A 15,659-nucleotide genomic window follows, 5' to 3' on the forward strand; every position below is an offset into this window, starting at 1 on the left:
GGCGAGCGCGGGCTGCGGAGTTGGCGGCCGGCTGGCTCCCGCGGCCGGTGTCTCTGGGCTGGGGGCCGGGCTGGGGGCCGGGCCGGGCGGCCGGCGGCTCCGCCCCTCCGCCGTGCGGCGGTCTGAGCGCGCGAGAGGAGCGGTGCGGGGGCGCCCCCCTCGGCCCGGCGCTCGGGTTACAGCCGCCGCTCCCCCGCCGCCCCGCCCGCGCCTCGCCGGGTCGCCGGCGCCGGGGGAGACCTTGTAACGGAACTGGGACGCCAGCGCTGCATTGTGGGAGCTCCGGCGGCGGCGGGGCGAGCGGCGGGCGGCTCGGGCCCACCGGGCGGGCTCGGCCGGCCCCCGGCCCCCGAGGCCTGTGCGCCCGGAGCCTGCGGGCGCGGGGACCGGCGCCTCGCCCACTCGCAGCGAAGCAAAATCTTCCGTAGCCCGGGGCGACGCTGGTAAAGCTGCCCTTTCCGGTCACCCCGGAAAGTAGGCGGCTTTTCCCGCAGACCCTTTTGGGGGGAAAAAAAAACAGAAAAAAAAAAAAAGCCCTTCCAGCCCCCAAGGACTGGGTTTGAATTGAATTGCTTTCGTCTGGAGTGGCAGTGATTCAGCCACTCCGCAGCAGCAGTGACAGAGACAGGACTCACACGCGCCCTCAACAAACACAGGAATGAATCAGACGTGAGTAACCAAGTTAGAAAGAGCCGGCTCCCATTCAGGACCCCCCCCCCCCCCCCAACACACACACCCCTTTAAATACAGCAGAGAGTCGAGGAAGGAAAACCGTGCTTTCATCTAGAAATGCAGATATGTATGGTTGCACTGGTATGTTTTCCCTATTCCACCTTCCTTTTCTTTTTTGGCATGCAGTGAGTCTAGCCCAGGACACAGTTCAGCCTTTGGTCCAGCATGTGCTCACACTTGCCCACAACTCTGCAACAGCTATTAATTTGGAGGGAGTTGGGGTGAAGATAACGGGTGAGATGCAAGGAAGCTTTCCAATGATCAAATGCCCTTTTAAATTCTCTAGGTACTTTTTTATTCATCATCAAAACAAGGATATTAAATTTGAAGCACAGCTTGTTACAGCTCATCTTACTCAAGGCCCGATTTGTTTTGTTTGTGTTGAGTTTGGGTTTGTAGTAGGCCTTCTGTTTCTTCCCCTTGTTTTTTGACCTTTAGTTACTGCACAGCTCATTAGTTCCTCTACCTCGGAGGTTAACTGAGGAGAGAAATGGTGAGATTCAAATTTGGCTGATCAACATTTGGAGGATTTGGGGAGGAGAATGCTCTTTGATTCAAAAGTACAAACCAAGGGAATTTTATTTCAAGATGTCTTTGTAGGGCATGGATCCTTTCCCCAGAGTTGTCCATCCTTAACGTTACCATTTTCTAAATTCTCATTGTCTTGTCAGCCTTCACTCCACTGAACATCAGTCACCACCTACTTGCCAAATCTAATGGAAAATTTTAATCCCCATCTTGTGCCCTTTGTGGCATTTGCAAACGTTGACTTCTCTCTCCTTCCTTCTTAGAACTTTTCTCCCCCCCCTTTTTTTTTTCTTTTTGCTGTGATAGTCATCCCTCTTTTTCTTGAAACAGGGGTGAGTGATAGCAGGGAGGAGTGTGGCTCTTGTTAAACCAGGATTCTGGATCTTACCAAGTAGAAGAACCTTCCTAGAGTTTCTGTTGGTCACAGGGAGGGTCCTGACATCAATTTTATCATGCATCCAGAGGTGAACAAGTTGGCTGACTCATGACAACCAACTTTCATGTGACCAGTGCATAAATCAAGATGAAATTTACTATGATTAAATAACCGTGCTCACTAGTAAGGAGAAGCGCTTACTAGGATCGAGGTACCTGGTGAGGTATCCCCACCTGTAAACCAGAGTGTGCCTTACCGAGATGGCTGTTGAAGTCAGTGAGTTTACCTGTATCCAGTCCTGGATAAACTCAGATAACTCTGTTCCCTACCTCAGCCCCATGCGGTTAACACATTCTTTCTTCAGCACATAGTTCAATTTGTTTTAAGCTTTCTTAGCTATAATCATATCCCTGGTAAGCCTTCCTGCGATCACACCAAATGTCCTTGACGGGAGTTGTAAACAACCTTTATTTCTGGTTTCTAATTATATTCCCAAAAAGTAACCTAACTAGAAATCAGTGAGTGTTCATGCACTTCAAGCCCTGTGGCATAATCAGATTTGAGTTTTAAGAGAACAGTCTGAGAGGTTAGATTCAGAATAGAGGAGACTACCACGGGAGAGACTCTGACTTTCGTGGAAAGCAGTGGGAATGAATGGGGGGACAGCACCTAGAGATACATAATTATGTGTAACTGGTTTCCTATTGCTAACTATAAACAAGTTACCATGAACTTAGTGGCTAAAAACAACATGAACGTGTTATCTTACAGTTGTGGAGGTCAGAAATCCTAAAGCCAAGGTGTGGGCTGTGTTCTATCCGGAGGCTCTAGGGGAGAATCCATTGCCTTGCCTTTTCCAGTGTCTGGATGCCGTGTGCATTTCTCGGCTTGTGCCTGCTTCTGCTCTCTTCAAAGCCAACGACATAGCATCTTCAAATCTCTCTCTGTTTGTCACCTCTGCTTTATGATGAGGGGGCCATCTCTTTAGATAGGCAAAGAAAATGGGAATTTGATGTAGATACATTTCTAGCCCTCTGTGCTGTGAACAGAATTGAATTATTTGCAGGAAGAGATGCTGGTGTCTCTATTACTAGTCAAACCGTCAGTGGGATTTAACCGTAAGATTGCTGCAGTGATGACTCATTAGTTCAACTAAATCATGGATCCCCTCTGGTGACTTACATAACTGAAACCCAATGTATTAACACATTGAGAAAACCAGGTTCACATCTGCAGCCCCTGGGTGTAAATCCCTTTCTCTGGAAATCCCTGGTAAGTCATATTGCCGAGTTTGAGAACTATATGTTTAGACAAGCATTTCCCAACACCCTGTAAGGTGAAGCACCACCCTGTAAGGTGGGACACTGGGAAGACAGTTGCTTCCATGCTTAAATATAGTCCATGGAACACAGCAGCGACTACAGTTTGGCCAGCCTAGAAGCTCATCAATAGGTCAGATCTATCCAGGACAAAGTATTGGGAAATCCTTTCATAAGGACGTCCAAGAGAGAGACAAACATTGTGCCACAGCAAATAGATATGTGTGCTGGGAGGAATAAATTATGGACTTCTGCATACAACATCAGTTCCTTTATTATGTAGCCTCTCCTAACTTTCCTTTTCCCTACATCTTTCCCCACCCTGTTCCACCCAGACTACTTAACAGCTCCCTAACCTCTCAAACGGTGATTCAGGACCACTTCTCAGTTCTCTTACTACACTACCCTGAAATTGCTCCTTTACTTGTAGAGCCCTCACTATCCACCCTCAACCTCACCCTTACTCATTTCTTGAAGCCAGGGACTATGTGGTACTTACTGTATCCCCCTTGCCTGACACTGGGTCTGGCTCAGACTGGGAACATAGCTGAAATAACGAATGAGTGAATGACCAAATAAATGGAATAAACTAATGCCACCTGCTCACCTGTTATACTTTTCTTTGATCTTCTTCCTTCTAACCCATTACTAGCTAAGATTTTCATTTTCTTCTTTAATTAAAAAACACACACAAAAAATAAGCTATGGTATTGTGCTAGGCTCCAGGATTACAAAAATGAATTTGACATCATTTCAGCCTTCTATGAATTCAAGTTCATCTAAAGAAACATGTCCTAAAAGAGAAGGCAGATAATGCTAGTTGCCTATCCCATTCCCTTTCTTAGTAACAGAAACCTGATTTTGTGCCCAGGGAAAATTTTTATTTCACAACCTTCCTTGCAGATAGGTGTTACAAAGTATAGCCCAATGGTATGTGAATGGAAGGTGTTGATAGGACTTGAGGAAAACTCCTTATTTGTGTGTCTGGTGGTGGGATACTGGCAGGGCAGACTCAAGCCCTATGCTTGCATGGAACTTGAGTGTGATAGCTGGAGTTACAGCAGCAATCTTGTGAAATCAAGACTCTCTTGAAGCCCAGTCATATGCTAAAATTTGTACAAAAGGGGTCATTTAGAGTGATTCAGCCTATCTTACCACGCCTTTATTTAGTCACTAGTAGTGATAAGTTTGGAAAGAAGAGAAAAAAATGACATCTATTCCCTTTGGTATATGTGTGTGTGGAAAGCAAGTAAATATGGTATTCTTTCTCATTCCTGATGAAAATCTTATATTTTCTTATATACTGTAGTTTTTCTTTTATACTGAAACACTACAAAGACCTATAAATATTGTGATTTGTTTGACCAACATAAAGGGGCTTTTTAGAAACAACCAACAGTTCTCAGGTCTGTAGAAATTTCTTATGTAATGATAGTTTCTTCTTTAAAAAATATTCAGTTACTAAATTATAAAGAACCCCTTAAAAGACCCTCCAATAATCTGATGGGGAAGGAGGGTAATGATCAGTGTATTTTGTTTAACAATCAAGTACAGTATGGAAAGAAAAGAAAGCATAAACTATAAATGGAAACTACAACAGGTTCTGCCAAAAGGAATACAACCAAATATGTTCAGAAATAGGATTTAAAATATGATTGGATCTTTAGATAGATGATTTTTGGTAGGATAATCTCATGAAAATGAAACAGTCTTGGTTTTTTTATTGTAGGCTAGAAGAGTGGATTTAGTCAGCTGAAGTTAACTATAGGGGAGTCTACCAGAGCTTATACTAGGATCAGTATATTGGGGAAATCAATGAATGTAGTACCCGATGTTATTAATACATGGGGTAGAATCTGGTCTAACTGGCATTCTTTCAACCGGAATGCCACTTGCCAATGTCCCTACACTTCTGTAGTACTTTAATTGAGGTTTATCATGATGACCCTGATATGACTTCTGAATCATAGCAGAAAGATTAAATTATCTTCTGCTTTGCCTCTATGTATTTAATTATATTTTTATTAATTGCAAACTGGAAATCTGATCTGTTTAATAACACTGCTAGACTAACCAGAGCCTCCTTGTCAAGGACCCAGTCATCTGCAATAGAAGATTCTACAGTTCATGGGAAGAATATACAACTGATTAAAAATGTGAGATTTATATGATCATAGCAAGAATAATAATTGCAAAATAACTTAGAATCATTCAGCCACAAGAATTATCACAAAGGTATTGATTAATAGTAAATGCTACATAGCAAGGAAGGACCTAAGGATGTTAGGAAAATTTAGGCTAGATCCAGAGAGGCCGGGATGGAACAAGGGACCCTTGGGTGAAGGCCTGTCTGAGGCCTACTTGCCAGTCTCACCCTTTCTATTCTCCCACTAGCCATAGAAATACACTTATCTACTTCTCTTTCCTCTGCCAGTCTCTTTGCTGCCAACCAGGATATCTATCCCCGCTGGCCTCCTCTGGAGCTCTATTTACAGTCTGTCTTCAAACAGCTTCTCTGCCTCTCTTCATATAACAAACATTCATCTTCAGCTTCTCTGACATTTTCTAGTAATTTAATAGTAAATATGATGGCAGCTGTGGGGAGAGGGAATAGAGTAAAAATCCTTCCAGTGCTATTCTCCTCCCCAAATTTAGCCCAACTAGCCAAGCTCAGCATGGGTGTTACTGGTGGGTATTTGGGAAAAACAGAGGCCACGTAGCTGATTCACCTGCATTCCCGGGCACCACCCAGAGACTGTTCTGGAAGGTTCTGGGTGAAGGTTCTGGGGTGGAAGTGAAGGAGGCAGACAGAGCTTCAGAGGAAATACAAGAATGGGCAAGTGGTACAGGAGCAAGGACAAGTCAGTGTGCATGGTGTTCCTCTAGCAAAATCAGGGACTTTCCTTCTTTTCCCTCCCCTGGCCCTTTAGCCCCAGACCGGCTGAAGACATCATTTTGGACAAATGCAAGAAAAGTTGACAAATGAGAATGGGTGTTGGGCAAGAGTGGTGAGATACTGGCTACTGAAGACTTTGAAGGAAGGGAGAAAAATCAAATTTTCTTTCTAATCTAGGAAAGAAAGAGATGTTCCCTACTCTAAGGCTGGGGTAGAAATGAATGCTTGCGAGAACTACTGATACTGAAATTGTAAATACTACCACTTTGGCCTGAATCAGAACGACATTTCCTGATAACTGTACTCAAATAAGCAAGAGGCTGGATGTGGCCTCCAGCAGCACAGCCCAGGTGAGTGCTGTGTGGCTCAATGGAAGGCAGGGGGTGGGCAGGTTAAGACATTGATAGTGTCGTCATCCCACGCCTGACACCTTCCGGGAGAGACCATTCCCGTCCTGCTGCTGCCCTTCAGCCTCTGAGGAGATCCCTGTCTTCCTGACCTATATGGGAGGTATGGCAGTCCATTTAAATAAAAGAACTTTAAAAGAACCCTAAGCTTCTTTTCTTAGAGAGATTGAAAGACACCAAGACAGACCTTGGTTCAAGTCCCAACTCCGCTTCTCACTACCTGAGTGACGTGTTGTTCAAGTACTCAGACTTTAGTTTTCTTATCTGAGAAAAAAAAGGGGGGTGGGGGAAGAGAGGATAATATTAGCAGCACATAAAGAATTATTGTGATTCACTGGCCTCGTGTGGAAAGCCTTCACTACAGTGCCTGGTACATGTCATCATCTTCAGGCTGGTAGGTGACAAGGTACTTTTCAGCAAAGCCAATAATTATAATTGTCTGTTTCAGTATACTCTGTGGCAGGCACTGTTCTAAATGCTGTTCATGTATTAAATTTTAAATACAACACCTGTACCAAGTAGATACTCTTATATACCCATTTTATAGATTAGGAAGTCGCAGCACAGAGAGATTAAGTAATTTAGTCAGGGTTCCATCATTAGATAGTAGCAGAGCAGGGATTCAAACCCAGGAAATCTGCTTCAAAGCCTGCATTCTTTTTTTTCTTTTTAAAATATATCTTTATTGATTTCAGAGAGAGGAAAGGAGAGGGAGAAAGAGAGATAGAAACATCAATGATGAGAGAGTCATTGATCGAGCCCACAACCCGGGCATGTGCCCTGACTGGGAATCAAACCCTGATCTCCTGGATCCTAGGTCGATGCTTAACCGCCGAGCCATGCCCAGCCAGGCCAAAGCCTGCATTCTTTACCACTGCAGTTAATAAAAAGTGAGGCAAGAATAAAAAATAACAGAGAATGAAGCATGGAATTGGCTCAGGTTCAAGGTGAAAAGATTAGAATGAGATCGCAGATTGTGATCTGGTTTCGGCAGGTTCCTTTCCCCTGGTATCTAGAGTGTGTGGAGGGTGTGGGATGGGAAGTGAGGACGGGGCAGGCCCAGCAGCATCAGTGCCCCCTCATTATGGACTGTACACTTAGCAAAATAAGTTACCCTTCTATTTTAGAATGATTGATGTTTCCAAGTTAATTTACAAGCAAATTGGGAAAGTAACCCACAGAGGACTGTGACTAAGATAACTATGTGCATTTTATTTTTTATTTTTTTAAAAATTGATTTTAGAGAGAGAGAGGAAGGGAGAGAGAGGAAGAAACATCAATTTGTTGTTCCACTTATTTATGCATTCATTGCTTGCTTCTTGTATCTGCCTTGACTGAAGATCAAACCCGCAACCTTGGTGTTTTGGGGCAGCGCTCTAACCAACTGAGCAACCTGGCCCAGGCCAGCTATGTGCATTTTAAATGAATTCCTGGTATTCGGTCTTCTACCAGATAAGGGACAATCCTAGGAAGTGAGCCAGCAGGAGCTAGTTCTGCTTCAATGAACTTTGTGACCCAGGGCAAGCCCCTTTGCCTTCCTTGACCTCTCTAAGATGGGAGCATGATTTGTCAGTGGTTCTTTGAACCCCAGCATTAACTGGCAGATCTGGCTGCCTAATGGGAGTCCCCCTTTCCCTTCCACTGTTCCCTGTGTGTCCCTATGTGTGGTTTTTCCAAAAGGCCCCATTTCCAGGTGGGGCTGCATTGTTCTTGTGGCAAGGGCTTATAAAATTACCTCAAATGTCACTTCTAAGCTCTAACATTCTAAATAGATGAATCATCAATTAAAATACTGGGTGTCATTGAAAGAGAAGAGACATGGCAAAGTAGGCTTGCTCCAGCTCCTAATAATGACCCACACAGCAATTCAACAACCAACTTAAAAATCCAGAAAAAGATGTAGGTGAGGCTTTAAGATAGGTTTGCACTAGGAACATAATCAGTGAATATAATTCTATTATGCATTTTTACTTTATTTTATGACTTCACTCCTTACATTCATTTTAGATATCAATTTGTGAGCATCAGTTCCCAAAAAAGTCATTATTCAGAGAATTCTATGAGCCACTGGAGCTTTATAACAAATAAATGAACAAAGGGTGGCTACCCTAGGAAGAAAGAGCCTCACGTTACTTGTTGCCCTCAAAACTGGGAAGTCCATGTACTAATAGGGGTCATGACAGAATGCCGAAGTGAAGAGAAAACTGCATAATACTTCAGTGATTCTAGACGCAAGTAGATAATCAGTTCAGCCCTGGGTAGTTTCAAGAGAGTAAACTAAGAAAAGGAAATCTTGTTCTCCTCAGGGCAAAGATGTTTTTGTTTTAATTTTAGCACCTGGTGTTCCCTAGGGAAGTGTTTGCTAAAACAAAAACACTTTTATTAGTATCTGAGTGTTAGAAATTAATCAAAGATATAGTAGCATGTCAGAATCCCTTCTCTTATAATAAGCAATCATGATTGTACTGTTGGGGTCCTTGTAGGTAAGGGCTCTAATTCTATCTGGCTTTTTAGGAGCAAATAAAGGGATAAAAAGGAGTTACTAGGAAAAAGTTAAGTAAATGCAAAATGATACATGGGAACCTAAAATTCTAGACCTTGGCAGTGCACACCCAAGCCTGAGGGCTGTGCAGCAAATGGAAACCAGCGGAGGTCCTGGCAGGTGACTCTACTCTCTTTCCAAGGCTGGACTCAGAAAAGGGAAGAAGTGATTTGGATGAGGAACTACTTTGTACATAAATATTTATTTTACTGTGAGATCTCAAGGACATCCTTAGGTCGTATTTTAGAGAGAATGCAGAATTCACATGAGTAATTCAGATCTCTAAAATTGAGAGAGAATAGATAATTTCCTAATTTTTTAATATAGGCAGAAGATGCGTTGGAAGGTAACTTGGATGTGAAAGAAGTTTGAAAGGCTTCAAGTACTGGGTTATAATCCTCCTAGCACATGGATGACATCTTAGAGTTTTTTTCTGTTTTATCTTTTTTAAAAAAATATTTATTGATTTTAGAGAGAGAGGAAGGGAGAGGGAGAGAAAGAGAAACATCGATTGGCTGCCTCCCAAACACACCACTACTCCTGTCACCCCTACCCCCAGAATCAAACCACTACTCCCGTCACCCCCACCCCCGGAATCAAACCGGCAACCTTCAGGTGCATAGGATGATGCTCAGCCAACTGAGCCACACTGGCCAGGGCTCTGGGCTCTGTTTTTTTCAAACCTACCCTTCAGCAGCAGTAGTCAGTTCAGTAGTTACTATGCACGTAAGAGGTGCTTGAGTGGGTCTTTTTTTATTAGAGAAATGAAAAGCAAATTGATACACTTTCCAGAGCTCTCTTCAGAGACCTGAGCCTGATTAAGGACAATTATAAAAAAGATAGACTATTTGCAAATGAAACATTTAAATCTAATGCTGTCTTGTCAGTTTTTAACCCTTCTTTCTCCTGGCTACTCTACCCCCACCCTTGATGGCAAGAAGACAGAGCGGCTCTAAATGGCTCCAGGCAAACTGTGAAGTGTGTGGATTAGCATCTAGAGTGGGGATGGTGGTGCCCGCTTCCAGGCAATTTATTTAATCTCTTTGGACCTCAGTTTCTTCATGCGTAAAAAGGGTTGTTGATGAGTTTTTACCAAATACAGTGTCTGAAAGATTAACTGTGTATGACCTAGAGTAGGCCTCAGTTCAAATTAGCTCTAGCCCTTAATCTTCCCACTGAATCAGAAATTTTGGGTTGGAGGCCTTATTGTTTAGGCCAGAGATGCTTTCCTTTATATGGTGTCAGATGGTGGGACAAGGAGTGGGGAGTGAGACCAGAAATCCCTACCTCTCGGTTAGTAGCAGAGAAAAGAGGGAACTCCATGCCCTGGCAATGATTCAGAAGTCAGTACCAGTACCAGTTGCAGCTCTGAGCTCCCAGGTGGGTGAATATTAGACAGAAAAGTTTCTCCATGTCCAGTTGTGTCTGTTTTTGGTCCATTCTGCTGATAAATACCCTCACTTAGACGTTATTACTGCAAATGAAAAGACTGGTAAGTCAGGTTTGTGTAATGTTGGAGCTTTAAAAAAAAAAAATCAGTGTTTTATTTAAAATCTGACCCAAGCTTGGCATTATTCTAAATGAGAATTCTGTGTGGCCGGGCAAGGGTTTCTTGGTGTTGACTTTGAATACTTGTTTGTCACTTTGTGAAGTTGGCTTAGCACTGTCAGATTGTATAGGAAACCTTTTTAAGAGTCACAGGGCAGCTTTTCAAAAGCTCTTTAGATGTGGACATGGAATTTCACTGGCCTCACCCCAATCCAAGTGGCCTCTAACAGAAAGAACCAGAGCAGCTGGGAGGGGCAGTACTTCATAGGCCTGAAGCAGTGTGCTCTATCTTCGAGTAATCCAAGACTGCCAAGAAAATTTTCTGTCATAGTGCAAGTGAAGCTGAAAAAATCTGAATTATAGCCCATCGAGCTACAGGGGGTCATCTCCTCCAATCCCTTCAATTTCCAGTTGAAGAATCAAATCCAGAGATGTCTAGGGACCTGCTCAAGATAATGCAACTAATTAGGCTCAGATTTAAGACTCAAGACAGAATAGAGAAAAAAAATTATATTTAAACTTTACATCATTTCTCTCCCTTGCCTCATCAACTTTGATCTCTCTGCAAAATAGTTAACACAGCAATTAGCTGGAATAAGAGAAATTTGTGAGTGAAATTGTGCTGACATGCTTGGGATTGTATTAATATTCTCTAAAACCACAAAGTGCACTTATTAAAGAGTTTGCAGCCAATTTGAGAATTTATGTTTAATTTCAAAGGGTGCTTTCATTTTCAGAAGTTAAAGCAATCTTTGTTCCCTGTTAGGCTTTAAAGGCTGGGCTCTCGAAACCCAGGGCGATGGTTCATTGTTGCTGGTGCCACCATTAGACCCAGTACTACTTGGAAAGCAATTCGAGGCAATTTTAGAGGAGCTCAGTGTCATGCCTCTGTGATTATAGTACGTGCAGTTGTCAAGTGAGAGAAACCAGTATTCCTTGGTGACTTCCACAATCAGTGGGCTGTGAGCAGTCAGTCAGACGCACAGAGAACAGCCCTCCACTTCAGACACAGGACTCACCCCCAGATCAAGCTGCTCAAAATTGCCTTTTTACTCAAGATCAAGCACCTTCAGAAGTCATGTTGTAAGTAGTAGGGGAACCGTTAAGTTGTACTTGAGTGGAACAGTTAGAAAGAAGAAAACAAATGTGTAGTTGAAAGATGCAAGGAGCTAATACTGGGTATATTTATAGGGCCCCTGTTTGGATGTATCTTTTCTGCCATGGAGATTCTTCTAATTTGCATTTTGGTATGTTTTCCCTTTCTTAATTTTATGGGTTTTGTTTTTTGTTTTTAAATCCTTACCCAAGGATATTTTCTTCCATTGCTTTTCAGAGACAGTGAAAGGGGGAGAGAGAGAGAGAGAGAGAGAGAGAGAGAGAGAGAGAGAGAGAGAGAGAGACCAGGGCTGGGGATCAAGCCTGCAACCAAGGTATGTGCCCTTGACCGGAATAGAATCCAAGACCCTTCAGTCCCTGAGCCAGTGCTCTAACCACTGCGCCAAAGTGGCTAGGGCCCTTTTCTTAATTTTAAACCATGAACTTTTCTTATGCCAATTAAAAAAAAAAATAGAGGTCAGTCACTCCCTAAATTCCTCTCTGCTGGTGAACATTCTCTCTCTCCACGTGGTCACTTGCTGCCTCTCCTAATCTGAGACACTCACTGCAGTCAGTAATCAAATTCCTGGAGGTTGGAGCATGGAAAACTCAATCCCAAACCATTCTCATTTTTTCCCATAAAAGATCATGCATATCTTAGTCTTGATTTCTTTTCCCCTGCTAATGTCTTTCTACAAATACTTGTAGACGTGAGCACATGAGACTTTTACTCCCTTCCCTTACGTTTCCTGTGGGGGAAAAAAAGGGGGTTCTATAGGAAGTAACCTCATAGAGTGATCGTAAATTCCTAACTGAGCAGGTCTTGGTGGGTAGTCAGACTTAGGCACCTAACTTCTTTACTGAAAGGTTTATGTTTGCCTTAAGCAAGGCCTGTCCATTGTGTCTGTGCATCTAGGTTAACACACCTTTGAAGTGCCCCCTTCCGGGCCCCTCCTTGTAATACCTGCCCATCCTTTCAGACCCCCCCTTCCAAAGTGTGCAAGAGAGCACACGTAACCTTAACTATCCTGTAACCCGATTGCATCTCGCTTTCTCCCACTTACATGCAATCTTTTTTACATTCCCTCCTTAATCTCAAATGCATAAAAGAAACTGCAAACTGTTATTTTTAAAAAAACAACACATTTATCTCAGTCTACTGAGATCTTGCTTTGGGGCATTTCTCTATTTGGCTCAAATAAATTTTTATTAAAACATTCTCTCCAGGTCTGGACCTTCTTATGTTGACACCCCCAAACCTTTCCTGGTTATTTGTAGAATCCTCTCCTCCTGCACCACTCTGCTCGTTATTTTCTCCCTCCCATTTCATTCCCCCAAATCTATAGGTAACCCATGGCTGAGCAGCGTTTTCATTTTGCCTGTGATAAACCCTGAAGAAGGAAAAGGCAAATCCACACATTTTGGTGTGTTTTCGACGTAAAGAACCACGGCCAGGAGATGCTGGAAGTCCACTTTGACTTCACATTAAAGTATTCGTTCCCCCCCTCCCCTTTCATATCCTTCTCTAGTTAAACTTAATTTCCTTATTAAAAATATTTTAAAAAATTACTTCTAGCCAACAGTTCTGTTTTGAGTGCTGCAGCGCAGTATTGTCCACTGTTTTTCATCGCAGAGGTCCCACAGGAGGTAAATGAGCCCCTTTGAAATCATATTGGAACCTGGCCATTTTTATAACATTCTTTCTATGAGAAAATGAATTCCCAGTTTTTAGAACATGATTTATTTTAAGTTGGGTATTTCCTCTGTGTGTTTGGTAACAAAAATCTTTTTGATGTGGTGACATAAAGTCAGAGACCTGCCTTGGTTTTTACCTTGTTGCATATTTTCATAATAGAAAGAAATTAATCCATTTATTCCTCATGTTTTTTGTGTGTTTGTATAACCATCTAGAGACCTTGCAATGCATATTGTTGGCCATGTATAATTTTCCACAATCGGAGAGCATATAGAGACTGTAGTTGCCCACTGTTTCTGACTTTCCCCTCCCCCGGGCACAGGGACAGGCTGTGTTTCCCAGCCTCCCGTGTAGCTGGGTGTGGCTGAGTACAAGTGATTTGAGGAACTTCTGCCTTATCTTGCGTATCCCTGGCCCAAGACTCCCTCTCTTTCCCCCACGAAGCCAGCTGGAATGGTGACGGCCAGAGCAACCCTGCAAGCCAACCGCTGATGGCAGAGCCGCTGCCAGCCTGGGCTCCGATGACTGGAGCAGACCTGCCCACCCGGCTGGAACGCTTCTCCTGGACTGTAACCTGGGAGACAAATAAACTCATTGTTCTTCGAGCCACTGCATTTGGGGGTCTGCCTGTCTTACGATAATAGCTTAGTCTATTCAATAATACTACTACAAAAATTATTTTACAAGGTTTCCTATTGTGAGGTGTTTTACCTCAATATATTAAATAACCAAACCATAGAAGCAAAGTAATTTTCTTCAGAAAATAAAACTCTACACTCTTCAGCTGTTTTCCTTTGATTCTGACAGTGAATTTCCCTATACATTAAGACATTGATAAAGCTAATTTAGTCTTCCATTCAAACATGAAAATCTGTTTACCAAAGGGCTGTTATTTGAAAAGGGTAGTATGCTTTGGCCATACACACACACACACACACACACACACATACGCATATATACAGAAGCACATTTCTTTGCTAGAGCACCCTGTGATAATCCCATTTTAATTAGGAGCAAATTCTGTTTCTGATCAAATGCACTCTCAGGAAACAAGATTCTTCAGGGGTCACTTATTATAATACAATAATGAAAGAAGCATAAAGCAAAGTTAACATGTAATTTCAGAAAAAAAGCATAAGTTGAGTTGAGGGTAGAATCACACACGCACCTGTTCGTGGCTTGTTTTTTACGCCCACAACTGTCGTCATGCCTAATGGTGCTTCTTTACTGAATATTTTTGTTTGTGTTTGTTGGTTTGCTTTGTTTTCCTCACAAAGCAAAATAACACGTATAATTTAGGCTTTTTGTAAAGTTTTTTCATTAGGATAGATACTAAAGTATGGAAGTTAAAATAAATAGTGCCAAATTGGCTTGTGGCTACAAAACAAACGTGGGCTCAGGACTGATGAGGGTGATTTCCTTACGATTCTAAAATTGGAGAGGTAGGAAAAGAAGTTATAAAGGAACCTAAGCCCTTCATAGCCTCCTGAAAGCAAAGTGACTATTACAGTATTCTTAGAACTCTGTGGGAGTTCAAGAAGATGCAGATTAAGAGGAAAAAGTAGGCATCAGCTACAGGAAAATAACCCACTCCCACACCATATTTGAACTAATAGCAAATGCATCTCGCTTTTTGCTTTTTCTTTATTTTTTTTAATGCAGTACGGGGCTTTCACTCTCTTCGCCAGTGCTGAAATTATGACAGTTGTTATCTAGATCTTCATTGTGCGTATGAAGATTTCTGCCTCACCCTATGGAACTTCGCCTTAGTAAACATTGTTTCTGGCAGCCTGACTAAGCTACGCTGAAGCATTGTAACCGGGGGGACTGCAGTGTTATACGGATTGTAGATCTGAAAAGAACCTCGGTAGGTTTTCTGTGTTGAAAGATATAAACCACATATGATTGCCAATTAGCTGCTGTGTGACAATTCATCTAGAGTCTTGGTCCAAAAAAATCCAGAGAACTGAGTTCTATTGCTGGAGTTAGCGCTTCTTAACTCTGACAAATCCCAGCTGGGCCTCAGCTCCCTTCCCTGAGAATGGGAATACTGTAGCGATGTGTTTTCCTCAAGCCCACCCTACAGGAAGTCTGTGCCTTCAGGAAATGGCACAGCACACAGCTCTTTATTTTAAAATAAAAATAAAGACAGTCTTGAAGAGGAAACTGCCACAATGGGGAGGGAGGAGTGAATGGCTGAGGAACATGTAACTGGGACAGGAATCAGCAAACTGGACTCCGAGGGTCAAAGCCAGCCTGCTGCCCGTTTTATTTTAAGAATGACTTTAATTTTTATATATATTTTTTTAGTCCAAAGAAGAATACTATTTTTTAATACATGAAAAGTATGTGAAATTCAAATATCAATGCCCATAAGTAAAGTTTTATTGAATGAGCCATGCTCATTCATTTACACACTGTACCTGCCTTCACACGACAATAGCAGAGCTTAGTAGTCATAACAGAGGCCATATGGCCTGCAAAGCCTAAAATATTTACTATCTGTCCTTTCTAGAAATA

At 42.6% G+C, this 15,659-nt stretch overlaps 1 long non-coding RNA gene across 3 annotated transcripts; it reads left to right on the forward strand.

Annotated features, from left to right (window-relative positions):
- The first annotated feature begins 300 nt into the window (after positions 1-300).
- Positions 301-13,745, forward strand: LOC308552783. Of its 3 annotated transcripts, XR_013998141.1 has the most exons (5): positions 301-669; positions 6,029-6,201; positions 11,249-11,431; positions 11,540-11,595; positions 12,790-13,745. It is a non-coding gene; the product is annotated as an uncharacterized lncRNA (long non-coding RNA). The 3 variants fall into 3 exon arrangements; XR_013998142.1 differs by lacking the exon at positions 11,249-11,431; XR_013998143.1 differs by lacking the exons at positions 11,249-11,431; positions 11,540-11,595.
- The last annotated feature ends 1,914 nt before the right edge of the window (positions 13,746-15,659 follow it).

The sequence above is a fragment of the Miniopterus schreibersii genome (genome assembly GCF_964146895.1).
Source record: "Miniopterus schreibersii genome assembly, chromosome: 2".
Taxonomy (NCBI): domain Eukaryota; kingdom Metazoa; phylum Chordata; class Mammalia; order Chiroptera; family Miniopteridae; genus Miniopterus; species Miniopterus schreibersii.